Here is an 18,815-nt window from a genome sequence, read left to right as displayed (position 1 = left end):
TCAGACACAATTGTTAAAGGCATACACCGGGATATACGCGATAAAGTTACAATGAGCTAGTTATAAAGCCAAGACTATGCTAAATGGTATTATTGTATCAGTGGAATGAATACAGCAGGGCAAGCCAACTAACTAGCAGCCGCCATGCATAGTTATAAGTAGTGCCGCTTAACGCGTAGGTATTCGTAGAAACAGTCATAATAAGGACCAACAAAATTACATTTAAAAATAAATGTTAGACTGTTTCAAGAAGCACAATTTAGACACCACTTTCAGTTATGACAACGCCATGTCTCATGATGTTTGGGATCATACAGAATGATTAAAGTAAGCTGTTTTTGTACCTTGAATGAGTGTTTTGAGACCGGAGCCGAGAGACCGACGCATGCGTATTAATGTGATTTTATGCAGCATAGCCATGATAAATTAAAACATCTCTGATTATCGAACTGTCAATTCATAATTCAATATTAATATGTTTTTGTGCAGGTGTGCCTATGGCATTTTTTTTGAGTGTTATGGTTGTCTATATTTTACATTTATTTTTCAGCCAGGTACAGGACAGGGAGGGAGGGAGCAAGGGATACTGAGTGCTGTGGTGACGTCACATCAGCAGCACTCATGATTAGGATACATTTCATAGGAAATTCATTATGTAATGTACTTTATGATACTAGCAAATATTGTGAGTGGACAACCGGAATACCAGCCTGATCAGCTTTTGCCAAGGCAATGATAGGCTAAAGAAGAAGATGGCCCCTCACCCCAGCCTTTAGTGCCTTCAGAAAGTATTCACACCCCTTGGCTTTTTCCACATTTTGTTGTTTCACAGAGTGGGATTAAAATGGATTTAATTGTATTTTTTTTACAATGAGCTACACAAAATACTCTGTAATGTCAGTAGAAGAAATTCTGAGATTTGTACAAAAAAGTATGAAAAATAAAACACAATGTCATGATTAGATAAGTATTTAACCCCATGAGTGAATACATGTTAGAACCCCTTTTGGCAGCAATTACAGCTGTGAGTCTCAAAAAGCTTTGCACACCTGTATTGTACAATATTTGCACATAAAAAATTTAAAAATATTCTTCAAGCTCTGTCAAGTTGGTTGTTGATCATGGCTAAACAGTCTTTTTCAAGTCTTGCCATATATTTTCAAGCCGATTTAGTCAAAACTCTAACTTGGCCACTCGAACATTCAATGTCGTCTTGGTAAGCAATTCCAGTGTATATTTAGCCTTGTGTTTTAGGTTATTGTCTTGCTGAAAGGTAAGTTTGTCTCCCAGTGTCTGTTGGAAAGCAGACTGAACCAGGTTTTCCTCAAGGATTTTGCCTCTGCTTAGCTCTATTCCGTTTCTTTTTATCATAAAAAACTCCTTAGTCCTTTCTGATGACAAGCATACCCATAACATGATGCAGCCAACACCCTGCTTTAAAATATGAAGAGTGGTACTTAGTGATGTGTTGTGTTTGATTTGGCCCAAATATAACACTTTGCTTTCAGGACATAAAGTTAATTTCTTTGCAAACATTTTGGCAGTTTGACTTAGTGCCTTGTTGCAAACAGGATTCATGTTTTGGAATATTTGTATTCTGTAGAGGCTTCCTTCTTTTTACTCTGTCAATTAACTTAGTGTTGTGGAGTAACTACAGTGTTGTTGACCCCATCTTCAGTTTTCTCCTATCACAGCCATTAAACTCTGTAACTGTTTTAAAGTCACCATTGGCCTCATGGTGAAATCCCTGAGTGGTTTCCTTCCTCTCCTGCAACTGAGTTAGGAAGGACGCCTATATCTTTGTAGTGACTGCATGTATTGATACACCATCCAAAGTGTATTTAATAACTTCACTATGATCAAAGGGATATTCAATGTCTGCTTTATTTTTATCCATCTACCAATAGGTGCCACTTGTGAGGCATTTGAAAACCTCCCAGGTCTTTGTGATTGAATATTTGTTTCACTGCTCAGCTGTATGTGTGGGGTAGAGAGATGAGGTAGTCATTCAAAAATCATGTTAAACACTATTATTGCACACAGAGGTATTCCATGCAAGTTATTATGTGACTTGTTAAGCACATGTTTACTCTTGAACTTATTTAGGCTTGTCATAATAAAGGGGTTGAATAGTTATTGACTCAAGACATTTCAGCTTGTCCTTTTTAATTAATTTGGAAACATTTCTAAAAACACAATTCCACTTTGACATTATGGGATATTGTTTGTAGGCCAGTGACAAAAAAAAATCTAAATTTAATCAATGTTAAATTCAGGCTGTAACATGACAACATGTGGAAAAGCTCAAGGGGTGTGAATACTTCCTGATGGCACTTTAACTGTCAGAGAGCAACACACAGTGTAGTTTATCTGTTATGTTGTGTTATGTATGATGTAAACCCATAAACCTGTTGGTTACACTTACAAATATAGCCTAGTACTAGTATGCTATGCCCATTGAGACATTTAAGTCATTTTCAAGGGGTATTCAAAACATTTGCAATTACCAATATGTAGCAGGAAATCTTGATTGCACTTTTAACCCTTAAATGTGAAGTCCCCATATTTTGGGACCCTATTAGATTTGTTTTATTCAATTCAGTCTGGTATGAGAACGGTAGCCCCTATCTCCAAAGCAGGGTGTATGCGTAAAGCTGAGTATCTTGGCTATTGATTGGTGTCTTAATATCTTTTGTATGACTTACTACCATATATGGGCTTACGAAGGAATAAGGGCAGGCAGAGCAGATTACCTCCTTTCTAGATGGCTGCTACCTACATTCCTTTTAAGGTTGTGAAGCATAAACAAATTAAACACGGAATACGTTGATACACACCGAAAGCCTGGACTCCACAGATCATGATTATATCTTATTTGTCTGCCTGTGACCTACCATTATTGATCACCAGCCCCAAGAGTTAAAATGTTTATTTTACACATTGTTTTTACCAAACAGCGCACATCTTACAATGTAAGCTTAGTTTTGGTCTGTGTTTGAACTATAGCTACTTCAAATTAATCATTCGGTTGGTAGGAACAAATCTAGCCTATTGCCAATGTTATCTGATGATGTATGACTTAATAGCAACATCGAATGTCCAATGAGTGACTATATATTTGATGTTGCCCGCTTAAGCGCTGTAGGCATCTATTACACATGGGATTGGCTACTATGGCACCTTGACAGTCTTGTAGCCAATGAGATAAGCTTTCGAGGGATATGCAGTTGACCTGGGTGGGACAAAGCAAGCCCTAGAACTTATATGTAATGCGAACTATTGCTACCTAGCTTAGAAACAACTCATGACCACACCTGATACCACTTACTAAAACATCTGTCCATTTATAGTTGTTAGGTCTATCAATCCCATGTTGTGGAAGCCATCTGATGTGTTTCCAGCTCTGGGCATCAATAATTCACTTATAGCTTGTCAATGAAAGATGACTTTCAAAATAAAAAACTGAAAAAATATATTTTATGTGTGCTTGATCTTATGTATTCTGAACTATGTAACTGCTATCTATCTTCTGATCATTCTCTCCCAAGCTCCCAGATGTTTTCTTTCCAAATATACTAAGTGTCAGAATCATGTAATTACACATGAATAGTATTTACCTTGTGTATGTCTAATTAGGCGAAATAGCCTTGTATGAGTTGTACTACGCCCATTGAGACATTTATGTCATATTCAAGGGGTATTCAAAACATTTGCAATTGCCAATATGTAGCAGGACATCTTGATTGCACTTTTAATTATAGGAGTGGGCCCATAGCAATGGCCCATGACCCATAGTGGGCTACAGCCTCGCAGCATTCGCTAATCATATCACACCATAGCCTACAATGTGACTATATCGAAATTACTGTATGACCAGACCAAAATGTTTCCAATCCATCTTATTATGTTAATGACAAAACTCTGATTGTGGACAATATTGAAGCGTTTAAAGATACACGCGATAGCTTTTTGTTGGACCATCCCCCAATGTGCGCGAGTGCTTTGCAGCTCCCCCTTGCTGCGTGCATCGTGATCTCGCAGATGCAGAAGAAGCAGTGTCACCTTCTGTCATTCCAAAAAGAGAGCTGAAAACATTTAGAATATATTTGGATAACACGCTTAGCCTACACCCTGGTAAGTCAGCCGTGCATGTTTGTCCATTGTTGGCGTTACATAGTTTATGTCCATGGTTATATAACGCTAGGGCAACACAGGGATGAAGGAATCTCTCGCATGGTTCCTTCCCATACATTTTTCTCGACCACGTCAGATTGCAATCCAGTGTGTTTTCGATCTCTAAACGACGTATTCTTCATAAATATGAAATGAATACTCTAATGTATTGTTGTCAAGACCTGGATATAGCCTATCTTATGCCAGGTATGTTGTTATTTTGCATGTTGTAGACTGTTTTATGTTTCACATGTCATTTCAAAAATGTGGTTGTGCTAAATTGTAACATCTTTGGCAATTGTCTTATTGCTTTAGGCTACGTGAATGTTTTTTTTATTTCAATTTTTTATTTCATGAGATTCTACGAGAGATGATGTTTTCCACCATGCAGATGTTTTCCTCTGATCACATACTGTCACTATTAAGTTATATTGCCTGGTTATTCCTGAGTTTTGACCTTATATGGGCTATATAGGCTCATGTTTTCCTTGAGAAATTGAAGCATGGCTAAGCGTTTTCTGGGGGTAATTGTAACAATGTAACCTAACCTGTGTATGAATAGAGATCGAATATAATGACTTTAGGATAAAATACTACAGGCTATCGGCCGTAGATGCTATCACCACACGTCCTTAAGAAAACAGACTGACCAAGGTTGTGAGATTGCCGTTTATGCCCCCTCCCAGCACGAACAGTGAGAGGAACTAGACAATTGAGGTAGCCTGGACGAATAAGCAAGGTCGCAACGATGCTTCTGAAAACTATTTAATAAAGCAGTCGACCAACGATGAATAGTAGTCTATATTTGTTGTTTAGTAGGCTATCAGGTGCAACATTTGTAATATGTAATGCCAGAAAATCGTAATGCAGAATAGGGTATGAATAGGGTATTGAATACTAATGAGGGCATTCCGGTCTGCTGTTATGTAATAGCCTGTCATAACACAGTGCCATCGTTATTCTATCGTCAATGTTTTTCTCGGTGGAAGCACTGCTGCTCGCCTCACGTATCAATAACATTATTGCCATTAGTGGAATTGTATTTCCTATCGTGTGTCTTAAGGAAATATATCTCAGCACAGTCAAAACAGAAGATAGTCTGGTAGAATGCACATGCCTAAACATTTATGCAGTTTGGAGATGTTTATATCATTAATGATTCTTCTGCACCACTAGTGATGGCTGTAGGAGATAGCCAGTTCCCAGTTGTAGGCTGTGTGTTAAGGGGTTGAATAAGGGGATGTTAGGCCCTTTAGAGAAACGGGTTGTTTATGCCTCACTCATCAGGGTGTCAACACTGTCCATGAGGGGATTGACTGCCTCAGCATAGTTTATTGATGCTGAGGAAGGGAAGGTAGCCTATTACCGCCATCTGTTCTGTCCGTTGTCTCTTGGGAGCTGTCCATGGTGCTGAAATTGAGCTCTGGTGGACCGCACTGTCTGTAAGCCTGTCAGCAAAGGTGCCAGTGCCCCTGAGTGAACGAGATGTGGCTGCAGAGGAGGAAGAGGATGGACATAATGCAGTGAGGGGAATAATCCAATTGTAGTGCGCCATAAGCAGTTGTAGCGGGTTTTCTTTTAATTAGCTGACTCCATGCACTCTCCTATACCTTGGAGTGGAGTCTTTCAACAGGAACCGTTCAATATCAGTTGACTAAAATGAATCTCTCTTGTTGATTGATACTGAGTCCATGCTTGGATTAATCTGGAATATTTTCTTTATTCATTGTGCATTGCAAAAACACACTTGCAGTGTTCCAAGTGCCCACACAATCTCTTGGAGGGAAAGCTAGTCTAAAGTTGGCACCAACATTCAAAGAGGTCATGCACTGCATCCAAGTCTCTTGACATAAACTGTGTCCTACCTTCACCCATTTGTTTGTTCTCACAGACAATGTCAGTTTGTCACTGATCTTGGATTAGTTGAGATTCTCTGTGTCATGTCTGTTAATCTCTTGTGGGCAGACTACATATGACCAATTACGTGATACTTTAGTTCTTGGTTAACCAAAATTACATGTCTGTGGGTGAGATGCTCAGTTCCTATAACTTCCTAAAATGGAAGCAGACAGGGAAGCCTCCACAGTGACATGATTCAAAAGCCAACTGCTACAAGTGCCATGTGTGCCCAGTGCCCATCATGCAATATGAGTCATCTGGAAAATATGTCTATGCATCTCTGTTGTGATGGAAGAAGGCGTTAATAAAAGTGGGGCACCGGCCCTCAACACAAAGCTTGTCAGAGGCAAACACAACTGCCATTGATTTCTGGACTTGTATTGTGCTCTTAGTTTCTGAGAACCTGTCGCAATTTTTTTTTTCTTGTAATGACATACAGTAACTGAGATCAGAGAAGTGTGTGTTGGGCAATTAGTTAGAATTATAATATCTGCACAATTCACATGGTTATTGCATCCCAGTAGGCCCTTCTAACCTTTGTCTGTTTTCCCTAGCTTACACTATTATCTTCAATAGCCTACATTATTTAATATTTGAGATTCTTCAAAGAAGCCACCCTTTGCCTTGATGACAGCTTTGCACACTATTGGAATTATCTCAACCAGGTTCATGACGTAGTCACCTGGAATGCATTTCAATTAACAGGTGTGCCTTGTTAAAATTGTATTTGTGGAATTTATTTCCTTAATGCGTTTGAGCCAATCAGTTGTGTTGTGACAAGGTAGGGGTGGTATACAGAAGGTAGCCCTATTTGGTAAAAAACAAGTCTTTATTATGGCAAGAACAGCTCAAATAAGCAAAGAGAAACGACAGTCCATCATTACTTTAAGACATTAAAGTCAGTCAATGCGGAACAATTCAAGAACTTTGAAAGTTTCTTCAAGTGCAGTCGCAAAAACAATCAAGCGCTATGATGAAACTGGCTCTCATGAGGACCACCACAGGAAAGGAAGATCCAGAGTTACCTCTGCTGCAGAGGATAAGTTCATTAGAGTTAACTGCACCTTAGATTGTAGCCCAAAGAAATGCTTCACAGAGTTCAAGTAACAGACACATCTCAACATCAAATGTTCAGAGGAGACTGTGTGGCCTTCATGGCCTTCATGTTCCAATTGCTGCAAAGAAACCACTAGTAAATGACACCAATAAGAAGAAGACACTTGCTTGGGCCAAGAAACACGAGCAATGGACAATAGACCGGTGGAAATCTGTTATCTGGTCTGATGAGTCCAAATTTTGGTTCCAACCGCCCTTGTCTTTGTGAGACGCAGAGTATGTGAACGGATGATCTCTGCATGTGTGGTTCCCACCGTGAAGCATGGAGGAGGTGTGATGGTGTGGGGGTGCTTTGCTGGTGACACTGTCTGTGATTTATTTAAAATTCAAGGCACACTTAACCAGCATGGCTACCACAGCATTCTGCAGCAATACACCATCCCATCTGATTTGCGCTTAGTGGGACTATCATTTGTTTTTCAACTGGACAATGACCCAAAACACACCTCCACGCTGTGTAAGGGCTATTTGACCAAGAAGGAGAGTGATGGAGTGCTGCATCAGATGACCTGGCCTCCAGAGTGAAGGAAAAGCAGCCAACAAGGGCTTAGCATATGTGGGAACTCCTTCAAGACTGTTGGAAAAGCATTCCTCATGAAGCTGGTTGAGAGAATGCCAAGAGTGTGCAAAGCTGTCATCAAGGCAAAGTGTTCTTCAAGGTGGCTACTTTGAAGAATCTAAAATATAAAGTATATTTTGATTTGTTTAACACTTTTTTGGTTACTACATGATTCCATATATGTTATTTAATAGTTTTGCTGTCTTCACTATTACTCTACAATGTAGAAAATAGTTTTTTTTTAAATAAAGAAGAACCCTTGAATGAGTAGGTGTGTCCAAACTTTTGACTGGTACTGTATGTATGTGAGTTTTATCCACAATCACATTTGTGGGTTGTTTTGTATGTCCAGTGCTTGACTTAGACAAGAGTTCACCGGAGCTGAGTACTGGCACCTCAAATGTTCTACTGCTTGAGCTCCTGCTCCTCTTGTAGAAAATTATCTCAAAAGTATTGTGGAGCTCCTACACCTAAATATAAACAGTACCGGCACCGAAAATGAGTATCGGCACTTATTTCAGTCCAAGTCAAGCACTGTGTAGGTAGGTGTAATAACATGCTTCACTTTTCTTGCTTCTCCGTGTGGTTGTGGAAACTGCTGCTGCTTAGAGCCTGAAAGTTTGTATTTTAGCATTCGATTATGATTTGTGCTCATGCATCCAAACGGCTCTATCACTGTAGTTATCATCCAGAGCAGTGGTATTCAAGCTTTTTCAGCAAGGACCCAATTCTTTTTTACCATAACTTTTGGGGACACAATTTTTCCCCTAAAAAAATACTTGCGACCCCACCACAAATCTAATGACACAATCGGTAAATACATTTAAAAATACTTGCGACCCCACCACAAATCTAATGACACAATCGGTAAATACATTTTTAAAAACTTGCGACCCCACCACAAATCTAATGACACAATCGGTAAATACATTTAAAAATATTTGCGACCCCACCACAAATCTAATGACACAATCGGTAAATACATTTTAAAAAACTTTTTACATCAACAAATAACCTTCAATTCATTGCATTTATATCTCTTATCAAAATGAAACGAAACCAATAACTACATTTACATCTTTCTCAAAAACCTTTGTATATTGTCCAATACACAAATTTTGTTCCTAAAAAAATGACATGATTTTGTGTACATTTTGGCGACCCCACTGCAGGTCCCCCCTGACCCTGACTTTGAATGCCACTGATCCAGAGAGTAATGGAATGCTTTTTAATTCTGCAGCTAGTGACCGGTCTGTCAGAAGGAAAGCAGTGGGAATAGATAGCAAGCTTAATCACAACAGAATAGGGCACTCTATGTAGTTTTTAATCCCCCTCCTCCACTTCAGTGTTTATCTGTTTTTTATGTGTTGAAACAAAACTGAGGATGAACAAATATAGCTTTGTGGAAACATGGAAGATTACATCACATTGTATTTCTGAGATGTGTCATTTGAAATTTGATATCAGATTTGCAAATTGGCTGTAAACGACAACAACTTTGTATGGTCAGTGCAACATTTTGGCAACTGTGTTATCTAACACCCAGCAGGTAGCCTAGTGGTAAGATCTTTGGGCTAGTAACTCCAAGGTTGCTAGTTTAAATCCCTAAGCCGACATGGGATATGCACTTTTCACACTACACACTTGTATAGGTTACATGGTTGTACAAGTGCGAAACAGGACAAATATAAACACAATGTTGGGTTTGTTTGCTAACAGAATAACAGATGACCAGTCTCCATTAATATAAAACATTAGATGATCCTCAAAGATTGAACCTTGTTTTCATGAAGAGGTTGTTGCGGTGACTATATCACGATTAAGAGCAAATATTATTTTTTTACATTGAAATTTGAGTAATTTAGCAGATGCTCTTATAGTGAGTGGATACATTTTTATTTATAAAACAAAACAGTATTATCAGCGTTTCAGTGACATTAGAATGGACAGCGACCATTCAGCCAGATTCAGCACCTAAACAGCGACCGTTTTCTCTCATAGGTTCTGCTCCGAGGAAATCCCTAGCAAGATAATGGGGAGTAGGTCACAGGAGGTTGGTGGCACCTTCATTTGGGAGAACGGGCTCGTGGTAATGACTGGAGTGGGATAATTGGAATAGTATCAAATACACCAAACACATGGCTTCCATCCATTATTATGAGTCATCCTACCCTCAGCAGCCTCCATTCGAGTTGGCCTATCTAGGAAGCTGGGAGCTTGGATGGCGAATGGCTCCTCTGAGAACTACTGCTAACCTGATTCAGCCATATTGACTTTCCCAACCAAATGTTAGGAAGCCTTACTCATGTCTCAGTCAAATTATCCAGTGATTCATAAAACACAACACATTCACTTTCTGTGGGAAGCCCGGTACACTGACATATTTGCCTTCACATTTGCCATGACTCACAGGCACCCTTGTCTCTCTAGTAATCCAAAATTGAAGTTCCAAAAGTGGAACAAGAAGTTGCACTATTAACTATTATGATGTTATTAACTATTTTTATTTTCAAATGCAAAGTCTTCCAATGTAGATTTACTTATCAAATACACTTGTTTGTCTTTTACTCAGATTAGGAAATCTGTTGCCAAGGTAACAACTTTTGGTTTGATCAGTTGATGTTCACTTCAGATCTCATTTAGTTGAAATACAAGAGGGAGAGAGAGAGCTCCTGCTCCTCTGGAGCGAGAGGCCTTATTATTAAAGGTGCAATATGCAGAAATCACTCTACCATTTCCTGGTTGCTAAAATTCTAATAGTTTGCCTAATTTCAGTTTATGTAAAAAAATATTTAAAAAACAAGCTAGTGTAGAGAATCATTGTACCTGTAACGAGTGCGCTGAGAGTCGGGAAGCAAGTTCAGGGAGAGACACAAGCAACGCACCGACATGAAAACAGAGTCAATAACACCTGAGGAAAGAACCAAGGGGAGTGACAGATACAGGGAAGAAAATCAAGGAGGTGATGGAGTCCAGGTGATTGTCATGAGGTGAGGGTGCGCGAGACGATAGTGACAGGTGTGCGGAATAATCAGCAGCCTGATGACCTAGAGGCCGGAGAGGGAGTATATGTATACTTTATATTTTCATCTGTTTGAAGCTGGTGTACAAAACCGAAAGTAAAAGACACAACAACTAAACTTAAGAACTGGAATCATAGTGCACATCGAACAGATCTACCGCTTCTTAGACTTGCTTTCAATGAGAACTCACATTTCTATGTGAATTTGGTCCGGTCATCCAAAAAGTTACATGTTGCAGCTTCAAACCCGGGGCGACAGGTAGCCTAGTGGTTTGAGTGTTGGGCCAGTAACTGAAAGGTTGCTGGATTGAATCCCCAAGATGACAAGGTAAAAATCTGTCATTCTGCCCCTGAACAAGGCAGTTAACCCACTGTTCCCCCGTAGGCCGTCATTGTAAATAAGTATTTGTTCTTAACTGACTTGCCTAGTTAAATAAAGGTTACATTTTTATTTGATTTGATTTTAAAAGCCACGTTAGTGGTGACCTTTCACAGGACAGGCATGCTGTTATTGAGTGTCTATCTTGTTACAGCTCTCATATTTGTTGCATACAAACTGTGTATACCTAACATTAGGAACACCCCCACCCCCCTTTTGCCCTCAGAATAGCCTCAATTTGTTGGAGAACGGACTCCAAGGTGTCGAAAGTGTTCCACAGGGATGATGGCCCAGGTTCACTCCAATGCATCCCACAGTTGTGTCAAGTTGGCTGGATGTCCTTTGGGTGGTGGTACATACAATAAACTTTTGAGCATGGAAAAACCCAGCAGTATTGCCGTTCTTGAGACAAACTGGTGTACCTGGCACCTACTACAATACCCCATTCAAAGGCACTTAAATCTTGGTTCTTGCCCATTCACCCTCTGAATGGCACACATACACAATCCTTGTCTCAATTGTCTCAAAGCTTAAAAATCCTTCTTTAACCTGTCTCCTTCCATTCATCTACATTGATTGAACTGGAATTACCAAGTGACATCAATAAGAGATCATAGCTTTCACCTGGGTTCACCTGGGCTGTCTATGTCATGGAAAGAGCAGGTGTTCTTAATGTTTTGTACGTAATATAATGTGTGTGGACATGACCTATGTGATAGTGTTACCAAGAGAGAAGCTCTTGGATGGTGCGGGTCCAAGGGGTCCCACCGTGAGAGCCAATCTGTTAGTGGGAGGTGATAGTCATTTGTTGTTGCTGTGACTGTATGGAGTCCTGTTCTCAGAGCAGGCAGTGGTGTCTGACAACCTGTGAAAGTGGAAGAGGGAAAGGAGGGAATGTGAGAACGGTGAGTCTGAAGGATAGCCCGGCTGTCTTATCTCTCCAGGCTGCGGGGAGAACAGGAAGGAAGTAATAATGTGATATCTCCCTTTATTGGCTGGGATGAAGCCTTTACCAATAGGTAGCTGAGGCACAGCTAATAATACTTATTCTCTTGTCTGTGCTTAAGACAAAATGCTTTATCTTCCAACCTCTGACATTTTATCTTAACATGATCGTTGGCCATTGTGAAAAAGATGACAATGATTCAGCTTCAGCCCCAGCCTGTAGGGATGGACTGGATGACTCAGCTTCAGCCCCAGCCTCCAGGGATGGACTGGACTGACTCAGCTTCAGCCCCCCGCCTGCAGGGATGGACTGGATGACTCAGCCCCAGCCTGCAGGGATGGACTGAACCAGCTTCAGCCCCCGCCTGCAGGGATGGACTGGATGACTCAGCTTCAGCCCCCGCCTGCAGGGATGGACTGGATGACTCAGCTTCAGCCCCAGCCTGCAGGGATGGACTGGATGACTCAGCTTCAGCCCCCGCCTGCAGGGATGGACTGGATGACTCAGCTTCAGCCCCCGCCTGCAGGGATGGACTGGATGACCCAGCTTCAGCCCCAGCCTCAAGGGATGGACTGACTCAGTGTGTCATACAAGTGGCTTTGGGCTTCCCATAATGGCGACCTACATGGCCTGTTTGTCTCACCTACATGGCCTGTCTGTCACATTCAATGATCAGCGTTTTCTCCTAGCTTTGGTTTGTTTATTTTATTTCCTTTTGGATGGGTGGTAATCAAGGATGTATATAAATACATTTATTTATGGTGGTAATACTGTAACCACCCAGGGTTGGTTACCCACTGAAGGGTTGGGTTTCAGGTGTGTCATTCTGAACACTAGGGGTTGTATTCCTCATTAACGTAGGCCTCACCATTTGAACTGGTCAGCATTTGAGGTGTATCTGTTTGCTTATGTGTGCATTAGCTTCTCTTCAAATGTTCCAGATATGTTCCCATAATGTAATGTATCCTTTGTGTGTCCTCAGTTCAGAGTGAGAGGCATGAGCAGCCTATGTGTGGATGTGGGGTTTTCATAGTGATGCTCACACTGACATTGTATATCAGAGGCAGTGTCTCTTTAAATGTTTGATCAACTGTGCTGCTGAGAATCCTGGCTACAGTCGGTTCCCTCTCACTAGGTCTGTGTGGGATGCATATGGAGTGGTATGATATCAGAGGCACTGCATATTTTTATAGTCTCATAATTCCTTGTCCCAGAAGGTTCCTGGCCTGCCACAGAGTCAAACACAGAGACTGTGTCCTCCAAAATGTAAGTAAGCAGACTAGACATGCAGTCACACATTAGAGAGGAACATGGAGGGCACAAGGGAGATATAATGGGCTGTGTTACCCTTTTAAAGGATTTGTAACTCATGGCTCCACAGTCAAGGAGGAGCAATTGGAGGGTATGGGTTTACTGTTGTAGCTACCAAAATGACTGTTATCGGCTTCAAAGTGGCACTTTGAAAACTTTGCCTCTCTGTTTCAGGAACAATTAGAATTTACTCCAGGGAGCTGAATATGACAGCTAAATGCATTTCTACAGTTTTGCTAAAATGCATGGAAAGAGTGTGAGTGTAGGAGAGTGAAGAAAATATCATGGTTAGTAACAATTCTTGTGTTAGTGAATTATAAGAGCTGGTCGTTGGCTCAGATCCATAGACTGTCCGTCCCATCTTCTGTGCTGTGTCTGGTGGTCATATGTTTGGCCAAGGAGACACACTGCCATCTTATCTTTCACATGCTGAATCATGGTCAGATCAGTTTTATTCAAATAAGACTGCAGAAAATAGAGGGCGTCCGCGACACGTATCCCTGAACCTGTCTCTCTGTCTGTCTCTCTGTGTAGGTGACCTCCTGTAAAGGACAGCAGCTCTCTCCAGGGTTTATGGAAACCTGATTTCTCATCCGGCGGTGAAGGTGAGTCTTCAACCTTGTCCTCTTTGTCTAATTCTCTGTAGGATTTAGTATGATTGTCTGTTTACATGGGATAGCACTGCAATGGTCATCAGGCTTCTCAGAGGAACCACATGTTGTTGGCTGTAGTTTAGTCTCTGAGGCATTGTTCTAATGTCCGTTTGGATCATTAATCTTTAACTAAGTAAGCACTCCCATTGGGCTAATAAAAAGCACATCAGCAACCCCACTAATATTTCATGAGGAGGTCATTCCGTTACAGCCCCGGGGTCACTGGGGGTTTCCTGTAAAAGGGCACTGCGCTCAGATAAACAGCCATCCAATGTAACCTGTTACATACAGTAAATACTTACCTATGTCCACATACCCTAGACCTTCTCTGACTTGTTCTTGGTGTCCTCTAGTATTTAACCTTTCATTCCAAATTTGGTCTCACCTGGTCTATGGATTGCTGTTCAATCCTTTACTGCTGACTTCCCCTTGCAGTTTTGCTGGTAAAGTAAATGATAAAATCACAAGCGCTTTCATCATATAGCACATACACTGTCAAACAATAATTCTGGAATAATTACAGAGTTTCTTGTTTGATCACTTCCTCTTTGTGGTCTGTAAAAGAGCACCTTCCTTCCCACTCCCGGGAGGTGATGAGAGGAGGCTGTGTTTGGTTAGCACAGACATGTTGTTTGCATATGCAGGGTCGTTAGAGTGGATTCTCTGCTCATCATCAACACATCATGGCCCGGATCTGTGGGTCTACTCTACTCCGGGAAGCACAGCTGTCTGGGCTGGGGAATAGAAGGGAGCTGCATGGGAGCAAACTGGAGCCTAGAACAAACACAGGGGACCTAACCTGCACACTCCAAACCACTCAAGCATACTGATCTGTGTTGGTGGGAAAATAGGGACTCCAGGAATAGTGTGTGTGCATGTACAGTACATGCATGAAGTCCTGTAAATCAATAGCGTGCGATCCATCAAATGCACAAACTGCAAGAATGAAAATAGTTAGTCAGGTTACCCATTGTTCTTTTGTAGTCATAATGCATACACTGACTGTACGCGATAGTCAGATTAACCTTCATCAACCAAGACCTTAGACCTTAAAGTGACTGATCTCTCTGTGGACTTAAGAGTTGTGTATTAATAGAAGCATAAGATGCTTATGGTCTGCACATTTAGACCCAGCTCCTGTCTTTGTATCTCAACTGTCAGGCATGGTTGGTCATGTCTGTTTGGTGCTGCTCATATACTGCCTTGATTGACTTGAGGTTGTGATACGACCAAACCCGTAGTAGACCCCGTACACTTTGCTCTGTATGTATGCATCTGTTAAACTCTCTCTGGCACTTCTAAACTCTCTCTGACACACCATAATCATTGTAGTAAGGTAGTTATGTAGGTGTTATGTATAGGTGTTACAAAGGCTAAGCTGTAGATTAATGTCAGTAGTTTAGACACGGTGTTAGATAGCATGTAGATTAATGTCAGCAGTTAGCATGTAGATTATTGTCAGTAGTTTAGACATGGTTTTAGATAGCATGTAGATTAATGTCAGTAGTTTAGACACGGTGTTAGATAGCATGTAGATTAATGTCAGCAGTTAGCATGTAGATTATTGTCAGTAGTTTAGACATGGTTTTAGATAGCATGTAGATTAATGTCAGTAGTTTAGACATGGTTTTAGATAGCATGTAGATTAATGTCAGTAGTTAGCATGTAGATTAATGTCAGTAGTTAGCATGTAGATTAATGTCAGCAGTTAGCATGTAGATTAATGTCAGTAGTTTAGACATGGTTTTAGATAGCATGTAGATTAATGTCAGTAGTTAGCATGTAGATTAATGTCAGTAGTTAGCATGTAGATTAATGTCAGTAGTTAGCATGTAGATTAATGTCAGCAGTTAGCATGTAGATTAATGTCAGTAGTTAGCATGTAGATTAATGTCAGTAGTTTAGACATGGTTTTAAATAGCATGATTGGTAGAGTGCTGTAGAGATGGCTGTAGAGAAGGTTCTCCCATCTCCACAGAGGAACTCTGCAGCTCTGTCAGTGTGACCATCTGGTTCTTGATCACCTCCCTGACCAAGGCCTTTCTCCCCCGATTGCTCAGTTTGGCCGGGCGGTCAGCCCTAGGAAGAGTCTTAGTGGTTCCAAACTTCTTCCGTTTAAGAATGATGGAGGCCACTGTGTTCTTGACCCTCAATGCTGCAGAAAGTTTTTGGTTCCCTTCCCTAGATCTTTGCCTTGACACACACCTGTCTCAGAGCTTTACGAACAATTCCTTCGACCTCATGGCTTGGTTTTTGCTCTGACATGCACTATCAACTGTGGGACCTTACATAGAGATGTGCGTGCCTTTCCAAATCACGTCCAAACAATTGAATTTACCACAGGTGGACTCAAGTTGTAGAAATATCTCAAGGATGATCAATGGAAACAGGATGCACCTGAGCTCAATTTCACATTTCATAGCAAAGGGTCTGAATACTTATGTGAATAAGGTATTTCAGTTTTTATTATTACAATTTCTAAAAACCTGTTTTCTCTTTGTCATTATGGGGTATTGTTTGTAGATTGATGAGGGAAAACAAATATTGAATCCATTTTAGAATTGTCAGTAGTTTAAACACGGTGTTAGATAGCATGTAGATTAATGTCAGTAGGTAGACATGGTGTTAGATAGCATGTAGATTAATGTCAGTAGGTAGACATGGTGTTATATAGCATGTAGATTAATGTCAGTAGGTAGACATGGTGTTAGATAGCATGTAGATTAATGTCAGTAGGTAGACATGGCGTTATATAGCATGTAGATTAATGTCAGTAGGTAGACATGGTGTTATATAGCATGTAGATTAATGTCAGTCATCATTAGTCCTTCTGAAAAAAAATGAATTAATTAGAAAAGTCAAATAAATAACATAAAATACAAATTGAAATAGGGCTTCTGCCGTTTTATTTTTACCCTCCATTTACATTGAGTTATTTTTACATTTAGTTGTTTAGCAGACACACTAATCTAGAGCAAGTTACAGTTAGTGCATTCATCTAATAGCTAGTTGAGACAACCATTTTTCCTCAATAAAGAAGTAATCAGCAAAGTCAGTGCCAGTAGGAAGAGAAGAAGGGGGGCTGCTAAGACTGAGATGTCTTATTTAAGATCCTCTTTGAATAGGTAGGGACTCAGATGTTTTTGGAAGATGGGCAGGGACTCCGTTGACACATCGTGTCTGTGATCAGTCTAGATTAACATGGGATTATTGTGAGAGTGTGTCAAGGTATGTAATGTCTCTACTTGGTTATCACAACGTCAATTTGCACCTCAGTGCTGTTAACCATCCATCATGTATGTATTCCACAAACATTTTTTATTCTCTATATAATGTAATAAGAGGTTATTACAGACATGTATTCAGGTTATTAAGACCTATTGAAGCCAGGGGAACATTTGAGAGAAGGTGGGAACTCTGAGAACAAAATGGAGAAATTCTCTATTGAAGTTGTCTGACTCAGAATGAATGAAAATCCTAATTCAGCCATGTTAAAAGAATCACACACACATATATATACACACACACACACACACTCTGGCAGTATTTACCGTGCCTTTGAAGAGCCCCCATCAGTATTCTGGGGAGCGACAGGCAGTTAAACGTAGAGAAGGAAGAAGAAGGCTGGTGTTTGAAGAGCTCCGCTCACAGATTTACTATCGCCTCCTTCCTTTCACTCCTTTCCCTGCTCCTTCTGTCTCTGTATCTCAGCCCCGGCTCTGTGAAAACCTGGACCGGTGTGAAGGGCCATGAGAGCCCTGTCCACATTCACTATCTCTCTCCCAGTTAGAAGGAAGTGGTGGAGCGGACAGACATTGCTGCTTCCTGTATAGTGCAGCCAAAGAGGAAGAGGCAAAATCATCTTTGGTGCAGCTAATTTTCTTCCCTTCCTTTAAAATCCTTTAAAATATCTCAGTCTTCCTCCTCCTCCTCTCCCTTTCTCCTCCTCGGCTCTCCACCCTACTCTCTTCCCTCCCTCCATGGGTTTCTCTGTTTACCACACTCAATGTCACCAGGAGGCTTGTGGGTTACATAAGCATTGCAGCAGAACTATCTGGACAGGGGTGTGTTATATCAGGACTAGGCGTCACATGTGCTAAGGGTGTGTGTGTGTGGTGGTTTGATGTATGGGGGCAATACATGTCAGTGTTGTAGGTTAGCGTGTATGTGTGTGGATGGATGTGTGTGTCCAACGTATGTGCACTCTGCAATTTGTGCCGTGCGATATCAGCAGTTCCAAGCCTGGGGATCTACACACTATCCATTCAGCACCTATCTCTTTTTCTTTCTCTCTGTCTTTCTTTCTCTCTGTTACCTGGACAGGGCTGTAGAATATGAGTATGATGCTACACAGTGGCTGCTAATAATAATGCTTCTGTAACATTGGGGACATGCAGTCCTTAAATTGCACACACAGTCAGCAACAGAGCCGCCATCAAAATAATGAAAACCATGCTGCCCCATTGTACTCTGCTATAAATTTGCATCAACATTTTGCTCTCCTTGAAGCTTTGTAATGAAAATGATTGCTAATCATAATGCAGTGTGTGCAGTAAGGACTTTCAAGACAGAGAGAAATGTGTAATGCAGTATGTGCACAGGGAATTCATACCTGTATATTCTGAGGCTCTTGATAGAAAACTGCTATTCAAACATTGCATTAAGCTCTATTAATCTCTCAATTACAATGAATGGAACTATGTTCAGTATACCTTGACTTTGATCTCTTCATGTTGTCATTTTGACATTCCTCCATC

At 40.8% G+C, this 18,815-nt stretch overlaps 1 protein-coding gene across 2 annotated transcripts in view; it reads left to right on the top strand.

The window, feature by feature from the left end:
- The first annotated feature begins 4,035 nt into the window (after positions 1–4,035).
- LOC115132289 (protein kinase C and casein kinase substrate in neurons protein 1-like) overlaps positions 4,036–18,815 on the top strand; it is a 51,165-nt gene continuing 36,385 nt past the window's right edge. The window contains exons 1-2 of one of the 2 annotated variants that reach the window (XM_029664771.2): positions 4,036–4,134; positions 13,940–14,010. The gene's annotated coding sequence lies outside the window, so the exon portion shown is untranslated. Of the gene's footprint in view, positions 4,135–4,242; positions 4,381–13,939; positions 14,011–18,815 lie in introns of those variants that run through there. The other variant, XM_029664772.2, reaches the window with a different exon arrangement.

This window comes from Oncorhynchus nerka, linkage group LG7 (assembly GCF_034236695.1).
Source record: "Oncorhynchus nerka isolate Pitt River linkage group LG7, Oner_Uvic_2.0, whole genome shotgun sequence".
In the NCBI taxonomy this organism is placed as follows: Eukaryota; Metazoa; Chordata; class Actinopteri; order Salmoniformes; family Salmonidae; genus Oncorhynchus; species Oncorhynchus nerka.
This window is presented reverse-complemented; position numbering and strand designations above follow the sequence as displayed.